At 38.7% G+C, this 7,812-nt stretch overlaps 1 long non-coding RNA gene across 2 annotated transcripts in view; it reads left to right on the top strand.

The window, feature by feature from the left end:
* LOC106960955 (uncharacterized) overlaps positions 1-6,397 on the top strand; it is a 32,075-nt gene extending 25,678 nt beyond the window's left edge. For both annotated transcript variants that reach the window (XR_001427679.1, XR_001427678.1), the window contains exons 3-5: positions 950-1,045; positions 4,387-4,492; positions 6,341-6,397. This is a non-coding gene — a long non-coding RNA (uncharacterized LOC106960955). The remainder of the gene's footprint in view (positions 1-949; positions 1,046-4,386; positions 4,493-6,340) is intronic.
* Positions 6,398-7,812: the final 1,415 nt, after the last annotated feature.

Genomic DNA, 7,812 nt, shown 5'->3' with positions numbered 1-7,812 from the left:
AAGCTTCGAGGCAGGTAAATTTTCCTCGAGGAATTTTAGTAATTGAGGTACTCGAATCATTCGAGGAATCGTTTCAGCCCTATTTACTCTCTTCCTAATATAGACCACCTATTAAGTTGCAGTAATCCAAAGAATCCCATATTTGTGGAGCTTTGGAATCGATCTTACATGTGTGGATGATCTTGATGATTGTAGTAGATGTTCTTAAACTCTTTTCACTTGTTCTTGCTTCATCACATCTAAATTGGGTTGACTGACATAAGGTCAAAGTACCTAAAATTGTATCAGCCATTTTCACTACTAGTTGTAGCAAATTGGGGGAAAAAAAAAAAAAAAAAAAAAATTTTTCCCCAAATTTTTTTTTTGTTTTCTTTTTTTTTTTTTTTTTTTTTTTTTTACAAAGAGAGGATAGGACAAACAGATTGATGAACTTACAAACTCAAAAACACATTACGTCATACATCATTAATGCTAAACTTTCTGGGCTGGTTCGGGTAGGTCTGCCCCCTTTCCAGAGTAATTGTTTCCCCAGTCTGCTCTTAAGTTGATTTCCTCGGCCTGGAAACAGGAAACAGGATTCCAGTTTCAGGGTTTCAAACGTCCTTTGATAGAGCACCTTCAATGTGATTAATTTTTCTCGGGTGGTGTCAAGTCATATTACTAAAACCAGAGTGACTCTAAACTTAATTAAGCAAGATTTTCATCAGTCTCTTGACATTGTTAGAAGCCTGCATGAAGAAAAAACCCCTTTTGATCTTCACCTGATGTAAGCCACACAATTTATATTGGCAGCTATTGTAAGGATGAGGCATTGATTCCCCTGGGTCTGACGAACAAGGTCTGTGAGGTTTTCTTTCTTTTAGTTTTTTTTTTTTTTTTTTTTCCATTCTGCTCAATGATTGATCTTTGTGATTGTGAAGGCTGTTTTCTATTCTGAATGGAAATGCAGTGAACCCAGCAGAAAGGCGACATTCCTGCTGCACAGAGCGAAGACTGGTGGCCTTTCTCGGACTCAACTGTCTAGACTTAAAAATCTGAAATCCAGGTAAATGTCAGGTGTTTTTAAAGAACGTCATAGGCTACATTTCACTCCTCTTTATTTCACCCCCACTCCATCCTCATCTTTCATTGCCTTTCCTCTCCATGATGTCTGTCTCTAATGTCAGTGCCTTCGGGGTGAGTAGCTCAGTATGATCTTTTTCCCTTCATCTGTGGGTACACTCCCTTCTTCCTTTTTAGTTCTCTCCTCACACTCCCCTCTTCACCTTGTTTCTGTGATTTGCCCGCCCTCCTTTCCTGTTTCATAAGTCCAGATATTCCCCTCTCTGTCACTTTTTGTCTGCATATAGAGAGAGATAAAAATCTCTAAGCTCTGAATTATGTGGCTGTGATAAAGGTCACAGTCCTAATCATCCTGGATGACGACGACTGGATCCGGCGGCAGTCATTAGCGGCAATCTGTCTGGAACTTAACCAAAAATGGATCCCAAGAACAGATTTTTACCTCCAAATCAAAGAAAGATCTATTTGGGGGTAGAGAAGTTTCATCTCTTGACTAAAAAAAAGTTCCAAAAATGCACATATAGTGAGACTTAAGGGTGTAGTAAAAATGTTTTTTAATATTACATTAGACAACTACATTTATTGTAGGAAAGACTGCACTGACTCAACACAATGAAAACAATACGGCAATAGATCAATAACCTGTAGTTGTCAGACAAAATCAAAAGATCCTCTCAACGAATAACACAATAACAAGACAAAGCGGAAATAACAGCAAGACAATAACAAGAATATACTGAAAGTTAAAGGTCTAAATTATGATTAAGATAAGCATGATTGAATAAAGCACGTTGAATAAACATTAATGTTGTTTCCACATATCATCTCTGATGTCCGCTGGACTTTCCCCTCAGAAAGCATGGAGGAGAATCTGCGCTTTCTGATTGGCTACCTGTCACATTCAGCGTTAAGCTCCCAGTTGGGGAAAACCCCGTATTTAGATCGGAGCGGCCACGACGATCCAAATCACACTACAGGATGATCGGTTACGAAATCACCAGCGACAATCTTAGATGGGCCAACAATCTACGATTGTGATAAGGAGAAAATAGGGGCAAAAAATCGTGTAGTATGAACTACTGCATTAGGTAGTCGGATGTCCTCATCTTCTCTATTTAAATCTAGTGATTACTGAAGGCCAATACAGTATACAGACTTCATAATCTGCACTCTTTGGTTGAATGCAGTATTTATTTCCACTTTGGCTTTAAGTTTAGTTTTTATTCAAGTACGTTTTTTGTTAATGGAGACTGAGAGTCCATTTTATTTTTGTTTTTGGTTGTTTTGTTTAGTTTATCAGTTCCAGTGTTATGTGTTCGTTTGAAAATAAAATGTATCTATCTATGGCAGGAAATCGCATGCATTATTACGTCATTTCCATTAAATCAGTGTCAAAAGGTCTTGAAACAATATTATCGTTTATCGCAATAATTTTTTAGACAATCGCTCAGCAAAATTTATCGTGACAGGCCTAAGCATGATGCAAAACACTGTACCAACAAGACTGACACGTTAAACTGAGCTGAATAGAAAAGGCTTTACATGTAGTATATCTAGCTCTTGGATGTGATTCAACTTGGCTTCGATTCAACTTGCAGGCAAATTTATGCACACACACAAAGGCTCAAACTGAGAGCATATGATAATTATTTAATTTCTCTTCATGACAAGGTCATCAAATACCAACATTTAGTCAAAGCCAGTGGTGTCTCGGAGGCAGGATTCACTAACCTGACACACCAGATGGTTTGTTGCACAAAACCATCTGGTTGCTTCTTTGTGCAAATACCTTGCTGAATGGAAGGATTTTTCAAAAGTAGATGACAGAGTAGACCATGACAAAGGCATCTCCGTTATGCCAGTCAAACACAAATCTCAATAAATTGCATCAATGAATCACTGCAAATGAGATTTAGTCAAAATAATGCAGAAAAAATTGTCCCTTTTTTGACATTTTAAAATGTTGCCGTATCGAAAAATTAAAAAATAATTCATTATTGACTGCACTAAGACCAAAACCTAAATTTTCACTAAGTTCACAATTCTATCCAAGACTGATTTTCTCTTGTGAAATGTTGATATGTTTAAAATGTGCAAAGCAACCTCAAGGAGACAATGTTTTGGCTTAAAAAGAATAAATAAATAAAACGGACGTCATACTGAAAAGACGCTGCTTCACTCTTTGCACTCATTGACTGGATGATGTGATGCAACTCCCAAACACCCAAAGTACACTTTTTATTGGTTGATCAGTCCAGCTTAGTGTGATTTGGGTGGATCTGCAATTCCTGTTGTAAGACTGTTCTTCAAAACATTGGTAACAGAAATGTTTCTAAAGAAGTCATATAGACGATACTGTGACCTGTCCTAAACGCAGTTCTTTATCTAGTCCGGAGAACTTCACAACACATTCAGTCATTCACCCATTCACTCAGCATGTGATTTCAAACATTCACACACTGTAGTAGTGTAGTCCAGTGGTCTCCAAAGTCTCTGCAGAAGCCAAATCAGGAATGTCTAATAAAGAGAACTTCTTTTTTCCCCCCCTCTAACTTTTCTCTCAAAATTACAAGTAGTTTGTAAAACTCTAAATTATCCAATCAAAATAATATATTTTTTTACATCTGGGAATTAAGTAGATAGTTGATCTTGTAGCTTTTAATCATCTTATTTTTCCGATAGAGAAGGTCCAGTTTTATTTAACTCATTTAGCCAAGGGTCAGTACATAACAAACATATGTTGGTTCTATTCATCATTGGCTTGATCTGAATAGTTAATTCTCTTTGGTTCCTTTTGCTTTCTGTTATTTCCTATGTGATAGCTAGACATTGGCCCATTAATATTGACACATTTCTCCATATAATCTCAAATATGTTGTTAGTTTTTTTCAAGCTTATTCTTTCAGTAAATACTATAAAACACCCTTAGCAATTCAGCTTTTGTTGCCTGTCATTTAATAGTGCAGATCAAAGAGGGAAGCCCAGCACTTTGAAAACACCTTAAACCAGTTTACCAAACCAGCAAAGTGTGTGATCAAAACGAGAGTTGCTGTCTGCAGGTGGTAGGCTATCACGCCTTTACCAGTCTGTCAGTCAGTCAGTCAGCTTTCGAGCAGTCCTCCCAGCGTCTCTCTGATAGCTCTCTAACTCCCCGATGCTATCTATTACTATACCTTGGTATCACTCCATCACCCCTGCAGCGTATCTTCTCTGTCTCTCAGAAGCTCCCCGACCTTCCTCCTTTGCCACCTTGCAGCTTTCATGATCTCCCTCGCTTTTACTGTTGTGTGTGGATCGATGGCTTAGTGATGTGCTGGATGTCAGGCCACCTGACAGAGGACGCGGGAGGCTCAAGAGGGACGCCAGGGGACGCGGCATGACTTCGTGTCCGCTCAGCGTCAGAAGGATGGCCGTGGCAGGGAAGGTGCAGGTAGGACCCTGCGTTTGCCTGTCCATTGATTCTCATCAGCTGCTTTAAGTCCATGGCAACTAAAAGTCAGAGGAGAGTGACCCCAAATCTGCAGCATGAGTCAGCAGGGATTTAATGTTTAGTCAAAGCAGCAAAGAGCATTCATAGCAGAGGTTGTGCTAATAATTTCACAATGTAACAATTTCATAAGCAGAAACTGAATCACGTGGGAGACTCGTGGTGCCTGTGCTAGCGTGTGCTCCTCATATCTAGGATTTATTGCTGGCTAAAGCAAAGTTTTAACGCAGACCGACATCTCTCTGTGGTAAAACTAATTTCCCATTTGTCCCTTTTTTCTGTCTTTCTTTCTTGCTTTCTTCCCTTCTCTCTGTTTTTTTTTTAAGGCTGTCCACTTTTCTTCCTCGACCCCAAAAATAATGAGTCCTGTTCCGCTCTTTTAACTGTCCCAGACACATGTTCAGACTGCTTGATTACCTGTGTGCCATTTGTGGACAAGGCACTGGCCTCAACTGTATTTCCCTCTGATGGAAGAAAAATGTCATTCTGACATGTTCTGTGTGCGATCCAAGCTAAAAACTCATTCAACTGTTCCAGGAAGAGACTTGCTCTCATCTGACTGTTTTTATGGAGCACACTAATGCAGGGTTATGTGCACTTTATATAAGTTTGTATCTCTAAGGACAAGTGATAAAATAAAAATAACATAAACTACAGTTAAAATGCATATAATGCATATAATAATCTATATTTTTGAATATATTCCGGTAGTTGATGTAAAAGCAGTTCGCTGTGAAGCAAAGCAGCAGGGAATTATGGGGGTTCACATAGCAGTGCCATGTCCTTCAATTCTTGAAGATCCCATCATTTGGTTTATTTTTGAACTGGATTCACAAATGATCACTATAAACATGCAAGAGTAAAACTGCTTTAATGACTTAGGGAGGCCAGACAGAAATTTGTCTTTTCTCAGCTCTTCTTTTTATTTTCAAATATCAAAATCCATCTTTCAAATTCACAATTGTCCATTTCTGTCTGTCACACAAAATCCCCACAAAGTTTACAGAAAGTTAACACAGATTACAAAGCTGTGCAGGTTCACCCCTCCACTCGTTGACGCTTGCCTCGTTTTGAGTTTGTTGTGCTTTCTCTCCAACTTGATATGCAACCAGAAAATAAATGTGAGGACTTCCAGTCGAATCCTAGTGTTTTTCCTCACACGTCAAAACAACAGCTTGCATCGCACCTGGTGAACCAAACCCCCCAAAAAAAGAAATATGGCGGAGTGTAACAGGGAATAAATCATACCGCATCCGAGGCAACGTTTATCTCGAGTTGTGACATTCCTGCATCCCTTTTTCACTTATTGCTCCTTTCCGCCTTCTTTCTTCCTCTGCTTCACTGTCAGCTACCTCACAACAACGTGGCAAACACACACACTTACACACACACACAAACACCACTGCTCCCACTACTAAGTCACCAAAGGTCAGTCTCTTTAATCTCCACTGACACAGTCGTTATTGGATTCTCCTCCACACCTCTAATGAATATGGATACTCATACACACATAATCTTGCTCATGGACATGTGCATGCACACACTCGTTTTGTAGATGCATCTTGTTGCCATTATAGCACCCTTGTGACTAGCAGGGCATTAAACGGGAAAATGTGTCCTCGCTGATACATTTGCAGACCGAAATGTTTTATCAAGAGAAATAGCATTCTCAGTCAGATGGAAGGTCGTGATAGCTTTAATTTCACACATGTGTAGGCACAACCAATGTGAGCATTGTGTTATGCACCCCTTGAAATTTGAAATGTGTCTCTTTTCCCTCTTTTTGAGCAGGGCAACATGTTAAGAGCTACAGATCCTTTTAATTCTTCAGTAGGTGATCATTTTCAGGTAACCATCTTCAGGCAAATCTTAAAAGTTAATTCCGCCTTATAATTAATTCATTTTTTTCAGTTTGAGATAAACAGCATGAGAAAAAACCAACAATGTTCTCAGAACGTGTCTAGAGGTTAATGAAACTTTTCCAAATGGCCAAGGGGAACGGATCGTGTTTCTTAAGATGGCACTACCATTCCTGAATCCGTCAAAAACTACTACTTTCAAGCTACAACAACCAAGTGGCTCATGCTGCATTTTGGTTCGCCATTGCAGGATAGATCATTTCCATGACTTGACTTGTGTTAATCCTTGAAGAGCAGAAAAAAAATTTATCTCAAAGAGGTTTGTTTGAAGTGCCAGTCAATTTCTCCACATATACAGAAAAGGTATATGTTGAACAGAAGGTTTAACTTTTCACCCTTTCTGCTGCATAATCATCATGGGGCTAAGCTTTTGACAAACCACAAAACCCATCTTTATACTGGTACATGAGCAGAAAGTGCCACAAAAAGGAGCATATTTTACTATAACCAGGTAAATGACAAAATAACGAATCAACCAAATGAATAAAACATATTTCCTATGGGAACTGATTGCAATTTATGGTGGCAGTTCTAAGCCATTAACTGTGATGCTTGTAAGTAATGTCATTACTAACTTAGGGGCATGTTTATGGTCATTATCAATTTGGAAGACCAATTTGTTCCAATGCGTTAACGTTGTGGATGACTTCTTAATATTTTATTTTTACATGTCCACATAATGTTCTTTCCTCGCATTAACATTGTTTGAAGTGCACCAGACCCTCCTCCAGCAAAACTGAACATGATGCTGCCACTTCTGCACTACTTCACAGGTAAGATGGTTTCACACCAACACATATTCAATTTGGGACACAGCAGACATCTGCATTTTGACCAGGCGATTCGCAAGGCGTTAATAATTTACATATAATTGTTTGGAAAAATAAACATAAAGCGTTTAGGCATATTTTGAGGCAAAACGTGTAAAAAACACGTTAACGTTATTCAGTTAACGTAGATTTTTTTTATTTTTTTTTAAGAAAAGTTGTTCTGTCTCCGATTTATTTTGATTGCTCTTTAGATACAAATGTGTATTTTTACAGGTTTTTCTTCAATCTTCCACGCTGCCGTTGCTTAACTGAGATAATAAGTGCCTCTTGCTGAATGCTCATTTACTGCAGCAGGTGTAGAAAGTAAGAGCTGCTATCTCGTCATTGCTGCTAGCAGGCCTTGCCTTGTTTCCATTATTGTCTCTCGCTGAACTATGAAATATATAAAGGTTAATGGAACAGTTAGCTAAGTCATGTACTGTAGTATTAACTTAATGACAGTACTTACATCTGACTCTAGGAGTCTGCTGCTCTCACTGCGTAAAAGCCTGAAGGCATCGCTTGATAACCATCT

This window comes from Poecilia latipinna, unplaced genomic scaffold, assembly GCF_001443285.1.
Source record: "Poecilia latipinna isolate Pla-1442-1.1 unplaced genomic scaffold, P_latipinna-1.0 Scaffold1246, whole genome shotgun sequence".
Classification (NCBI taxonomy): domain Eukaryota; kingdom Metazoa; phylum Chordata; class Actinopteri; order Cyprinodontiformes; family Poeciliidae; genus Poecilia; species Poecilia latipinna.
This window is presented reverse-complemented; position numbering and strand designations above follow the sequence as displayed.